This window comes from Nothobranchius furzeri, chromosome 10 (genome assembly GCF_043380555.1).
Source record: "Nothobranchius furzeri strain GRZ-AD chromosome 10, NfurGRZ-RIMD1, whole genome shotgun sequence".
Lineage (NCBI taxonomy): Eukaryota > Metazoa > Chordata > Actinopteri > Cyprinodontiformes > Nothobranchiidae > Nothobranchius > Nothobranchius furzeri.
Genome location: NC_091750.1, coordinates 63,567,950 through 63,582,056, shown reverse-complemented (window position 1 = coordinate 63,582,056; position 14,107 = coordinate 63,567,950). Strand labels below are relative to the sequence as shown.

Here is a 14,107-nt window from a genome sequence, read left to right as displayed (position 1 = left end):
GAAAATACAGTGATAATTGGCTGGAATAACCCTTTTCCAGGGCTTGAATCATCAATCTTGCAACTGAGTGACAACCAATCTACAGATTGTGCTGACAAACCATCAATCTGCCACCTCCTTGCAGAATGCTTTGAGTTTGTGCAAAAATTTTAAAATGCATCAAATTCAATGCAAATATTTCCTTGAAAATGATGTAAAGATGCAGATGCAAAAGCTGCTTTTACTGGACCATAGTGTTTGCAAAACGAGATTTGCCGGGGCTCTCTGAAGAGAATTTTGGCATTCATAGTAGCAAAGTTGAAGCTAGAATAAACTGCCATCAGACATCTCTCAAACCAAGAGGGGATAAAGGGAGGTCGCTGGGCGTCTGGGGTGGAAGAGCTGCCCCCCCCCCCCCCCCCCCCCCCGCATGTGACGTACAGGGTCGCGCATTCAAGGTCAGACGGAAGACACGTCAGACAGATGGAATTTCTTTTTCAGGACCTTTAGCTTTTTTGTGACTTGCTTTTTGTCCCGCTTGACTCCCCGCCCCGCTCAGCCAATGTTTTCACCACTCTATCAAACAGCTGGCTGTCTCTCACCGTCCCCGTAAAAAGGCGACTAATCTGTTCGTCCGCTTGCACGGCCAAAAGCTCCATGGTCTCCGTGTCCGTCCAGTTTGCCATGTTGTAGGTGGTTGAAAGATACTAGTGAGAGGCCATGTTTACCTGTGTTAATATCCCTTCCGGCCGGCACTCGACGCGCAGTACACGTCACTAACGCGACCACCCTCTTTTGCGGGGGGCCCTCCCACAGTCGCTCCAAAGGGATTAACGGGGCTGACACACGATTAGCCGTCAGAGGCGAGGGGCTCATGTGGCAATATTACTACGAGGCAAAGCGCATCAGAATCGAGTTTTATCACCTTTCCCCTTTGCTCCATGCTGCATTTACGAGACCCACAAATTCAGATTTATCACTCTGTAATGATGCGATGGTCTGTCTTATAGAAGAGGCTAGAGAGAACAAACCTGCAAAATAAAGAAAATATTACTTTATATGTAATGTCCACAAATCGTCATTTTTCATGTACAGTTTGACCCCTTGTCTACATGAAGACAGGAGTCTACATTTGTGACCTTTAATCTGCCGGATCCTGCCATTTCATCAGCTGGAGTCCGGCCCTCTCTGCAGCTCGGAACACATGATAACGTATTGTTAGCAAACTGTTCCCTTCTCATGGACCTTCTGTGCCAAACCTGCCTGGTTATCTAGGCCAGACTGGGCTGTTATAAGAGTGACTATTTCAGCTCATATGAGTTAATCATTCGTGAAATAATAATAATAATGTCTTCATTAATCTGTGCTTAAATCAATAAGGTTGATTGATCTGTGCTTGAATTACTGAAATGAAATGAATTATTACACTGAATGATTTATATATAGTAATCAGTAATGTTTGATATGACAAGGTTCATTAGAGAGATAAATTAAAGTTAAGTTAAACCCATGACACATAGATATTTCCTTACCCCAAATCAGAGCATCCATATCTGAAAGAAGGCGTGATCTTCTGAGATTATTGGTAATATCGTAGAGCTCATTCTACTGAAACAGCTCTTCTTACCCCCAAATTCCACTATCTCCGCTCCGCTCCGCTGCGGTCCGCCCCCGCCTTCCGCAGCCGCTCGCTTCCAAACTCAATTTTTACTGGTATGCGCTCTACAACGGCTCCGCTCCGGTGCGGAGATCTGAGGTGGGCAAACAAGCATGCGTGGGATTTTCAAGATCTTGCGATACAGTCTGAGCAATAAATGCGGAAGTTAGATCCAAACACCCGTTGTGTGGGAGAAGCATCGGCATGAACTGTTTAATCTGCCCATCATTTGTGTTGAGAGATCAGCAGTGTTTGGATCAACAAAGTGTGACTACTTTGATAGTGGAAACTGTATTTATGGCTTATTTTTGTGCATTTAAAGTTCAACCGCCATTGACAGTTGTTAAAAGTTGTTAAACCTGTGCATATGAAACCAAAAACGCCTTTTGTTTATTGATTTATTGTGAAAAACGGAAATTGTGCTTGCTCCTTTTCATGTTGGGCGGTGGTGATTTCTGTCTATTGACTGCGGAGATGTTCCGGCGTCCGGCGAAAATAGGATCGATTCTATTTTTGCCGGACGCCGGAACAGAGGGCGGCGCATGGCGCCGCACTGCCGGAGCACAGTCGCAGTAGTGGAATTGCTCTGATTGACTACAACGGGACCGATTTTGCTCCGGCGTTCGTGTCGGAGCGGAGGTAGTGGAATTTGGGGGTTAGGGTCTCTAATGACCTTCTGACTCACAGTGATGCAGGGGACTATTCTTTTCTGGTCCTGTTGGACCTGACTGCAGCCTTTGACACTGTTGACCATCACCTGCTACTGGAGAGGCTGAGAGACTTGGTAGGCCTATCAGGAACTGCTCTGGAGTGGTTCTCCTCTTATCTTTCGGAGCGTTCCTTTTCTGTGGCCGTCTTCAAGTTTAGGTCCTCCACCACCTCCCTTACCCATGGTGTCCCACAAGGTTCTGTGCTAGGAACTCTGCTCTTTCTCCCCTATCTGCTTCCTCTTCAGCACATCCTGAGCTCCTTCAAAGGAATCTCCTACCATCTTTATGCAGATGACATCCAACTGTACATCTCCTTTAAGCCCCATGAGATGTCTAAGCTGCAGCTGTTACACACCTGCTTAGACTCTATCAAAGTCTGGATGGCTGGGAGCTTTCTACAGCTGAATGAAGATAAGACTGAGATCCTCATCTGTGCCCCAGACAAGCTGGTTCCCAAAGTCAGAGACTCTCTTGGTCAGCTTGCTTCTCACACCAAACCTTCTGTGAGGAATCTTGGTGTGACCTTTGACCCAGCTCTCACCCTGGATTCTCATGTCAGTTCTCTTGTTCGCTCTTCCTTCTTCCATCTCAGGAACATTGCTAAGCTGAGTCCCATTCTGTCTCACTCTGAACTTGAGACAGTTATCCACACCTTCATCTCCTCATGCTTAGACTACTGTAACTCTCTTTTCACGTGTCTGAGCAGAACCTCCCTGAACCGTCTACAGGTGGTTCAGAACGCCTGTGCTCGGCTTCTGACCAAGTCCTCCAAACACACCCACATAACCCCGCTTCTCCTCCAGCTTCACTGGCTGCCAGTCAACTTCAGGGTTCATTTCAAGATCCTGGTTCTGGTCTATAGGGCCTTACATGGACAAGCACCATCTTACATTGGTGATCTTCTTAGTCCCTACACCCCCAGCAGGTCCCTTAGGTTCAGTGATCAAAGTCTACCTGTTGTGCAGCACCAGGCTAAAGACCAAAGGTGACAGATCATTTGCTGCTGTGGCCCCCAGACTCTCTCTCCCCCTGAGCCTGAGATCAGTGGACTCAGTGGTCTCCTTTAAACAACAGCTGAACTCACTTGTTCAAGCTTGCTTTTGTATGACCTTCTTCACCACAATCAAAATTGTCTATTTTTTGCTCATTTTAAATATATTTTAACCATTTTCTAAGTTCTTTTTTATATTTTTACGTTTTTTGTGAAGCGCCTCGTGATTTTTATCTTGAGAGGAGCTATAGAAATGATATTTTCTTTTCTTCTTCTTCTAATATCCCTTAACATGGCACATTCCGATTGGATAAGAATTCATAATATGAGAATATTGAAACAGAGCTCACTGCTCGGTGACTCGGTTCTAGAGAAAAAGCTACGGAACCAAGGGCGTCAGTTTGTTGTCAGAATTGCTGGGGACAATAACCATACACTTGAGTGGGGCTTAAAAATTGCTGGGGACAATAAAGTAGGCTAGCACAGGGGTCGGCAACCTGCGGCTCTGGAGCCGCATGCGGCTCCTCCATCCATCTGATGCAGCTCTCTGTGCTTGTAAAATAATGACTGGATATTTAAATAAAATGCTTTATATTTTACTGCATTAATTTTACATCTGTATGCCAATTCTAAATGTAAAGATTGTCTGCGTAAACCTGAACAGGTCCAACCCGGTCTTACTGTGAGATCGGGTTGACGCGTCACGCTTGTGCGTAATCATGCGCTTCCTGAGCTGCTTTCTGACCTTCCCCACCTACAAAGTTTAATTACAACAATCAAACGTGACAGAGCCTGGATTTGTATTCTGAACAGTCTAAACATGTTTTAAAAAGAAACGTATGACAAAAGTGGCACCTGCTCAGTAAAATATTATTGAAGGCAGAGACGGGCTACAGCTTCTGGATCCACTTTATTTAATCGTTTTATTGATTATCTTTTTATGAAAGATAACTTTGACGTACACGAGCGACCAGGCGCGTTGCAAGCTTTTCAAAAGTGTGGGGGATGTTGTCTGTGCCTAAAATAATTATGTTATTCATCTTGTTAGTTTAATTTCCGTAATAGCGGAGCAGGTGCGAATTTTAGACGCGTCACGCATGTCTCCGTTTTAAACATGTTTAAACTGTTCAGAATACAAATCCAGACTCTGTCTCGTTAGATTGGTGCAACTAAAGTTTGTACTGAATGAAACTACATTAAACCATGATGAAAAGAAAAGGATCCGATTAAATCGTTTCCCCTCATTTACAGTCACGACATACAGCGCAGTGCGCGTGGCTCTGGGGTTAATCAGGTTTAATTGTTTCTCTTTGCAACAATCTTCACAAGAAGGCAAAACAGTTAAATGACAGGTTACAGATATTTCCATTTGACTGTTTATTTTGACGGATAAACTCAAGGATGTTGGTTGATTTCCTCCCACTGAAGCGGTCTGGAAACCCGGTCTCTCTGAGGGATGTGTCACTTGGAAAAATTTTATTTTTATGAAATTATGAAAGTTTGGCTGAATAGCGCTTGTTCCCGTCTCCAATATGGAGACGCATGATGCATCCAGTCGCCTCTTCAGCTCATAAAACACCTGTAGAGATATTTGATTACGCACAAAGTTCATGTGGAGCAGAAGCGGTCGGGCTACGGCAGGTGAAATGTTCCTAGCCTACATGAAGTGAAACTGTTTAATTGTAACATTAATATGTTACTGGACACGCTGGTCTGGTTGGTTAGACCAGTGTTTGAAGTGGAAAACACACACACACACACACACACACCAATTAAAATAATGCTGATAGCATGGACTAGAAGACAGGTGATGGTTTACGTATTTAGATGATGATCAGGCTGCTGTAAAATGTAATCTCCATCCACATCCAGACACAATTATCCTCTATTCTTTCTCTAGTTGCTCTGCTCTTGTCTGGGCTGATGTAGCTGACGGTGCGCGCGGTGCGCCTAGTGGCTGTGATGCACATTTTACGCATTTGGAGAGGTGGGCTGGATGCTTTGCGTTTACTGGAAGATGGTCCACTTAACGCACGGGTGTAGACTACATATTAATGACAAATGAATGAAAATTAAATTGGGAGTTTTTACTTCATATTTTAGAAATAAAAATGACGGGGGAACACATTTATGACGTCTTTTTAAACAAAATTTTCTAGCGCGACCTGCCTGCTTCACTTAAGTCTCTGCTTATTAAGGTCCGTCCAAAATTACCGTGGCCCACCCAAAAGTGAAAACCTGGCGCCGCGCCTATTATAAACCTCTGCAAATGGTTGTTCTTCACTTGATCAAACTCAGACTTTGTACAGCTAATGTCAAGATGTAAAATTATGAATTCAGTCGAGCTCTTCCATCCCTCCCTCTCCTGCTCTCCTTGAACCCGACATCGGCTGTCAGAATAGGGGAGGTGAAGAAGGAGATGAGGCAAACAGAGTGAGTGCGACCTAAAGAAACCAGACTGGAGTGGAGGTGAGCAAAACAGCTGGAAAAGTGTGGGTGTTGCATCCCCCACGGGTGCGACGCCCATGGTACCGGCTGCTGTCACCTGGTTGAGAGCAGCTCTCTGCTGTCTGAGGGTAGGCCCCGCCCACAACGCTGCGCTGCTGTGGCTCCCAGTGTTTTCTTTACCGTGGGAAACGGGTAATAATGGCTCTTTGATGGGAACAGGTTGCCGACCCCTGGTATGAGATCTGAGCTGGTAAAACAAAAATCCTCATCAGCAGGATTTTTTGAAAGTGGGGGGGACACAGCTGCCAATCACAAATTTTGCCGGGGACATGTCCCCGGCGTCCCCGGTTAAAATGACGCCTATGTACGGAACGGCCGTCCGGAGCGAAACCTCTTTAACCCAGAGCATGTTTGACAAGCTGTCAAAACCCTGCTAAAAACTGCCTACCGCTGACTCAGCAAATGGTTCCTGCAGAACAAAACTGATATTGTTCCAACTCCCTAACAGTCCTTCTAGACGCAAACGGTTCCATACATCTGTTGTGACCCGGAAACATCTCTGGACTGGAGAGCCGGTGCTGCGTTTATTCTACAAACCTCGGTGCCCAGAGGTCATCCAACCTCCCTGACCTTCGGATCCACGAAGAGGGTCTTTCAAAGGGTGAGGTAGACACAGCATTGTCACATCTGATGTGGCTTTGAGAAGAATCAACTTCCTAGTTAGCGCAAACCAAATTATTTTCTTTTTCACCCACAACTCAGGTCTGCTAGATGCGAAAGTTCTGATAACCTGAAATTCACATCACATTGGTCAAAGTGTAGAGTGGTGTATTAAGCTTTAAAAGAACCCAAATGTACTACATTTACCACTCTACATATATCTTAGTTAATTTATGTCTTCTTCTTCTAAACAGACTGAGGAAAATGCACTGTTTCACCAACCTACTACCAGTCTCACTTCCTGCCATGAATGAAGCACCGAAACACTTTAGTACCTCAGCTTCAGTAGAGATTCAGTCCTTTTTTTATGTTTTTTTTTTTTGTTTTGTTTTTACAGAATTGATGTCTGACTGCTGGTAACAAGCCTTACAGATTTACTCTCAGGTGGAGCATCAAAGCTTCTGCTTTTAATGTCACGCCTGATACTTAAAACTTTATTGTTATTGTTTATTGAATGCATTGTAATTCCGACCAGACACGGAGACAGAGGTGAAAGAGAAAGAAAGAGACAAAATGAAGGGCCTGCAGAAGGAGAAAAACAAACAAAAAAACAAACAAAAAAAGGGGGGGGGGGGTACACAACAATACAACAGGAGCAGGCTATCACTGCGTCAACTTGATGAAGAAATATAAAGTCAACATTGTTTTACTGAGCAATCACACGATAGTAAATCACAGTGCACTAAGTGTCAACCACAGCCTTAAGCCATGTGTTGAACGTGACCAAGTCCATACTTATGAGAGCACCATGTGAGCACCTGTGTGTGTGTACACACGCTTGTTTATGTAAGGCTTCTCTATAGGAGCGTCCAATAGAGAGTGTGAGGGGCCACAGATCTGACCCTAACCCCCCCCCCCCCCCAAAAGATGTGTAGGAGATGGAAGGAGCTCCAAGTCTGCCCCAGAGCACAGGGACCCCAAGGTGACTGCAACCAGAAAAGCCCCTGCCCCCATTGAGAGGCGCAGAGGATCGCCCCAGGGGGCCACAACCAGCAGCCGGCAGAGTCCCGGGAGATATCAGCAACCAGCCCACAGGCCCACCCGCAGCCTCCCATCCCCAAGCCGGCCGAGCCCAGAACCCAGCAACCCAGGACCCAGGAGCGACCAGCCCTGCCGGGGACCCAGCTGAGCCCAGGGACCCAGGGACCCAGATCCCACCAGGCAGCCACCAGGATTAATCAGGCAGACGCCAAAAATCTTAAACCCCCTGACCCGGGAGCCGCGAACACTCAAGCAGACGAAGGCACCAAGCTCCACACCAAGTGTGGCAGGGGGAGGGTATGCGAAGATGTACAGCAGCAAAATAAGTCATCTCTTTAAAACCACAACAAGTTGAAGAGCTAAAAGCCTTTTTTATGAAGAAAAAGGTTTGCGTCGTTGCCAGATGCCATCTTTGACCACAGCCAAAAGCGTTAAGCGGCACAGTCGTCATTTCCACCTTTTTTCTGATTGATCATTTTTGAGATGGCTAGTCCCGCCACCACGCTCTCTGCCTCTGAGTATCCAGACTCATCCTCTGTGTAGAATAGACAGAGGGCGAGTCTGGCAGGCCAGACTAGTATCTCAGGAGGTAGCAGGTTGTCCAGTGATCAGAGGATCGTGCGATCGATCCCAGCTCCTGCCTTGCAATCTGCAAAGAGAACAAAACTGACTTTGTGCAATAAAATGCAAATGCAGCTAATGCTTTGGCAGCACTCAAGGGGGAATCTGGCACCCCCATGCCCCTTTAGCCTACAAAAGGCCTTGTGGGATGGAGTCGTAAGCCTTCACAAGGTCCACAAAACACATCTGGACTGGAAAACTAAACTCCCTTGTTGATGACAAATGTGCAGAGAGAGCCTTCTTTCCAAACCCTGAATTAGACCCTAGATTAAACTTTCCCTGGGAGGCAGACAAGTTAGTTACCCCTGACAAATTTTGACTTACAGCTACTTTTATTCAACCAGCAAGTTATTTTTTGACGGGAAATGGTGTAGGCGTCTCCCAGCAGATAAAACGATGTACAAGAGGCATTACTGTGCCAAAAAAACCTTTGTCAGCTTTTATTTACATTTGAGCAAAAGGTGTCATGTCTGCTGTTTTACACCAGTTGAGTTGATTAAAACAGCAGCTCCTACATAATCTGGGTAATCACGATGCTTTAGAACAGTTTGGACTATTTGGAATGGATTAGAGCTTCAGATTTTCCCAGAGAGACAGTTTTTGAAGGGTATGAATAATCTTGGATATGACACCTTTTGCTCAAATGTAAATAAAAACTGAGAAATGTTTGTGGGCACAATAATGCCTCTTCTACATCGTCTTATTATCTTTAGGGCGACGCCTATGTCATTTCCCGTCAAACAATAACGTGCTGGTTGAATAAAAGTAAGTAAGTTAAGATTTGTCGGGGGTATGATTAATTAGGGGCAGCACTGTACATGTGCATGTGTAAGGGGGGTCAGCGACCTCACAGCACTTCCAGAAGTCTTGGTTTGAACTGGTCGCATCCTGTTTGTTTTTATGAAAAACTCTCTTGCATCACAGTTTTCTTTTTGGCTCCAAAGGGCACCGTGTACACAGAATACACCAACCTGTCCTTCTTTATGCCATCATCAACTAGTAGCAGGTGCAGGTGCAGGTCCAGGTGCAGGTGATGTGGGATAATAAACAGATGATGAAGCTGTCACAGCAAGGAGGGATCAGATCAAATATGATGGAGCGACAGAAAGAGGCACGAATGGGAGAACTCTCCATTCATCAGCAGACTCGGAACAGACAAAAGGAGGGAAGTGAACTAGGCCACGTGCCAGCTCATGTTAGCTCCGAGTCACCCCTCCCCCCATCTGGACCCTCATCACAAATTAGAGGGATCTCTTCTTGCTTTTTGAGCTCCGAGCTCCTTTGCATCATTTCCTTTTCCTCCCAGCTGGTTGTGAATGTGGAGACGCAAGCTGCTTCGCCGGGGTTTCTCCAGCAAGCTGTTGTCCTGTTCAACCAGACTAGTGGCATTACAAACGGCTACTCATTCGCTCAGTGTGACATAATGTTCATGCCTGACTCATTCAGCCTGTCGTGTCCTGCACCGTTGTGTTTTTTTCCAATCAAGACAAGTTCTCACATTCACATAAATCACAGGAGTCTCCTACTAAATCCAACGGTTCCCAGTTGTGACTCATCACCACCTGTGGCAAGTTTCAGAGAACAGGTGTAACAGGGCATTGTTTTTTTTTTTTCCAGTTTCAACTCGACGATCCTTCAAATCCAAAAAACCTTCAAAAATAAACAAAACATTAGTGGTTAAAGTTTTATTTTGAGGCAAAGAAGCATTTTTGTTCCCAGGGAACTTGCAAATAATCGTTTAACAGCCTGCACTGGAATTTCCTTCTGCACCTTAACTAGAAACAGTTTATAAAAAATAAACAAACACGGGGGGAAATGAATCATTTTAGTTCCTCAGCTGTCAGTTCTGTCATGGTTCTCCCACGTCAGACTTCAGCAACATTTGTCTACCAGACTGCAGGTGACAACAGCAGAGAATGAGTGGTGAGTGGGCAAGACGCACACGCACACACATACACACGCACACACACACTTCAACAGCCCAACTCCGATTGCACCTGGCCCTGCATAAGCCCCGTATTTGCTTAACAGCAGAAATAAGTGCACCAGTGAGGAAGAGGGCTGAATCATTAGAGAGGCAGAAGAACAGTGTGGAGATAAGCAGAGAGGAGAGAAAGAGATCATCCCTTTAATGTTAATTGCACCAAGCCTTTTTATCATGCCAGCCGTTTGCTCATAAAAGCTCCTCTTACATGTAGTTGCTTGAAGTTTGCAGCGAGGTCAGATCGGAGTCATTACAGCGGACCAGGATGTGGAAGTACAGCTTAAGGCAGAGGATGTTGTTGTTTATGGTGAAGATCTTGTTTATCATTTAATCCACGGCCTTTGCGAGAACAATTTTATATTCATGAAGCAGATTATACAGAGCAGCTGTAGAACGTCTTAGTGTTCATGTGCTGGTTGTGAGCACTTCTCTTTTCCGTGATTCTAGTGAGAGGAACAACTGCTGTTTGGCATTTCTGTTCCTCCTGCAGAAATGTTTTCAACCTAAGGTTCCTGTTAGGATACGTGTCAGATGTTAAGGGTGTCCTACAACTACTTTGATATAGCACCTTCTAGAGTTCTACAACCCCCCAAAATGCTAATCACACACACACACACACACACACACACACACACACACACACACACTAGAGGGCTTTAACAGCGTGTTAGATAAGACGAGACTTTCCTCCTTTTTACTGCCTCTGGCTTTTGGAGTCTTTGTCCGTGTTGAATAAACAGTCCACACACACACACACACACACACACACACACACACACACACACAAACACAGATAGTACTGAGCTACATTGCAGTACTGACAGCAGCTAGGCTGCACACTGTCTCTAAATGCTTGCAAGCGTTCACACACAAGAATTTCAGAGCCTCGTGTTGCTGGAATCTGAATAGTTCAGATTTTTGTGAGACAAACATCCTCTCATAATACGATTTTCTAAAACTTTCAAGTTTAGTTTGTGTGAAAGTAATGATTTCCCCACCATCAACAGCCCAGCGTGATACTGGTTTTAGTAAGTCTATACACACACACTGGAAACACACCCACAAAACTCATCTGACACCAGGCTGTGTCATAACCCCCCCCCCCCCCCCCCCCCCCCCCCCCCCCACACACACACACACACACACACACTTTAACAGCGTGTTAGATAAGACAAGACTTTCCCCCTTTTTGCTGCCTCTGGCTTTTGGAGTCTTTGTCCGTGTTGAAAGCATAGTACACACACACACACACACACACACACACACACACACAGAAACAAATACACACCTCACACTCAGACCAGTTTATATCTGTCTCTTAAAATCCCTTCAAATATTTCCTCCGCAAAGCATCCAGCCAAAATTCAAGTTCCTTGTGGGAGCGACTGACGCAGATGTTTATTTTTATTAATACGACGGTTCCTCTTCTATCCGAAATGTTTACCTGATGTTTATGCAACAGCAGATTTCAGCCATGCACTGCTATGCATAAAGTATTGTACATTTTTTTATTATCACTAGATATGCATCAATTTGGGTTTTGAAGGCTGATACGGGTTTTCAGGAAAACTAAAAGATCTTGTATTTAATCTCAGAATTCTCGGAAGTCAGTCGGAGAGGGGAGAGCGGGCAGTAGAGGGCGACAACGTCCTCTGCTGCCCGCGGATAAACGGAGAAGGAAGTGACGCGCCACCATCAGCGTCAGCCTGAGGAAGCCTGCGGCCGCCGGCGAAGCATAGCGACAAAACAGGTAACGAAACCGTTTCTGTGTTTTAAAAAAGAACGACTGCATGGAATTAGAACTAACACACAGCAAGAACACACCTAAGATCTCAGAATTCTGTTTTATAATTTGTTAATTCAAACTAAAATACATACGTTTTTCTTTTCTATTAAAGATCTGTCAAATCTGTCCCCAAATATTCTTCTTACACACAAAGGGACACGTGTGCAAAACTAAATGAGTACTCTTTATCTCCTTCAGTTTACAGGTCATTCTTCATTCAGACTTTCAGTTTGCTTTGTCTAGTTGTCATTAAAACACTAACGGCTCTTCCTAGATGCTCACAAGTGTCCTTTTAGGAACGTTTCATTCATCTTTTCCCTTTAACATTCCCAAAGGAACACACACAAAGCAGGATAATCTCTTCAGATCTAGATCTGACTTCTTTTTGACTTTTGAGTCTTTGATAAAAATCTTAAAGACTGACTTCTTTTCTTTTGACATCATCAAAGCCCACCAGTGCTCTCTAACAGTCCGTAATTGCTGCAAAAACCCCTTTTATGGTCCGTGGTTGAGGAAAAACACTTCTTTAGCTGGTGTAATTCCAAGTCTCCAGTTATTCTATAAAATCGGACGTGTGCACTGCTACGTTCACCCTTTGAGCTTTACAGTTTGCCCAGTTATGAGGATTGCAAGGAGCTGCCAGTCAAGTAGGCAGCTAAGGTATGTTGTTATCACTGACTTAACTCTTGCCGGGAACTAGGCAATGTCCCAGATGAGAGCATTAATGATTTATAAAATCCTTTCAACCACACACACACAATGGTCTGTGCAGCGAGGACGTTTGATCAGAACATTTCAAACGTTTTGTTTGGTTTATTAAAGTGTAAAAAAGAGGAAAAGGCCACCTCTGCAGGAATGATTTCTGTACCAAAAAGTCCCACTCTGGATCAGAGAGCCACTCTCTGAGTGTGTGTGTGCAATCCCACAACAGATGGACACACACTTCATTCAGTTCTTCACTGAAACGTCAACATGGAAATCATTAAAGTAAGCCATCCTTCTCCCTCAGGTCTGTCTGCGTGCTTCCAGCTCCCAACACACTCCCCAAAATAAGTAAAGTATCTCCTTACCTCCACCTAATCTCCCGTTTCCTGTGTGTGTCCCTCCTAATTCCCAGTGGTTACTAAAACAGCCCGCGTGGATCCCCTTCGGCTGAAAGACAGGGAAATCCCTGCATCAGTCAGACATCCCTTCGACTCCGGCGAAGCTTTTCACTCCACACACACTCACACACACCAGAACACACACTCACATACTGCTACTTGCATGCTTCAACCAGACTGTGGGCTGTGTGGAGGGTGTGTGTGCAGAGCCTGAATCTGAGCCCGCCCCTCTCTCTCTCTCTCTCTCTCTCTCTCTCTCTCTCTCTCTCTCTCTCTCTCTCTCTCTCTCTCTCTCTCTCCTCCCTCCCTCCCTCCCCCTCCTGGCACTTGACTGGCAGCATGTGTGCTGTGTTTGTGCCTCTGATCCTTTTAGATGCTCCAGTCTTCTGTCTAAGTCCTGGCTCTCTAAACTCAACTTCGGCGCACAAACAAAGACAAAAAGATACAATGAACAAGCTCTCGCTCAAGCAAGTTTATTTTCCTTTTTTTTTCTGTGTATATGAGCACAATGACATGTTTTCAAATGTAAACCAACACAATTAAAGAAGTTTATGTTTGAGTTGTGGTTTTTCGTCCTAAACACAGCGAGGAGCTTGTTTTCACCTTAGCTGACATGTTTTGGCGTCCGCTACCGCCTTCATCAGAGCTGTCACTGATGTTGGTGGTGTCACTTCTGTTTATCTGCTCACCTTCTGCATTGATGACCATGTCCCATGAGTGGTCCAGCGTGTATGCTCCTTTGTCCTCATGGTCCTGAGTCCACGTCTCCTTATCTCGATCGCTTTTTTACCCAGTCCAGTCCATCACATGGTTTTCTCTTGTAGGCTACATATGGCTGATGTATTTATTGTGCTTTCTGCCTCTTGTTTTGCTGCTCGTGTGCCTTCGACTTGAAAATCATCTTATCAGAAGAAGTGATATTTTCAGAAGTTGGGACAAGTGTGGAAAACCACATGTAACATTACGGCCTTTACTGTTTAAGGGGCTAAGCTTTGAGAGTCGTATAACCTCTGTCAGACCTCCCCAGGGCGGCTGTGGCTACAAGTAGCTTACCATCACTAGCAGTGTGTGAATGTGAGAGTGTGTGAAAAAGCGTCTTTGGGTGTCTAGAAAAGCGCTATATAAGT

At 45.1% G+C, this 14,107-nt stretch overlaps 1 protein-coding gene across 2 annotated transcripts in view; it reads right to left on the bottom strand.

The window, feature by feature from the left end:
* tiam1a (TIAM Rac1 associated GEF 1a) overlaps positions 1–13,179 on the bottom strand; it is an 89,473-nt gene extending 76,294 nt beyond the window's left edge. For both annotated transcript variants that reach the window (XM_015961661.3, XM_054730867.2), the window contains exon 1: positions 12,948–13,179. The gene's annotated coding sequence lies outside the window, so the exon portion shown is untranslated. The remainder of the gene's footprint in view (positions 1–12,947) is intronic.
* Positions 13,180–14,107: the final 928 nt, after the last annotated feature.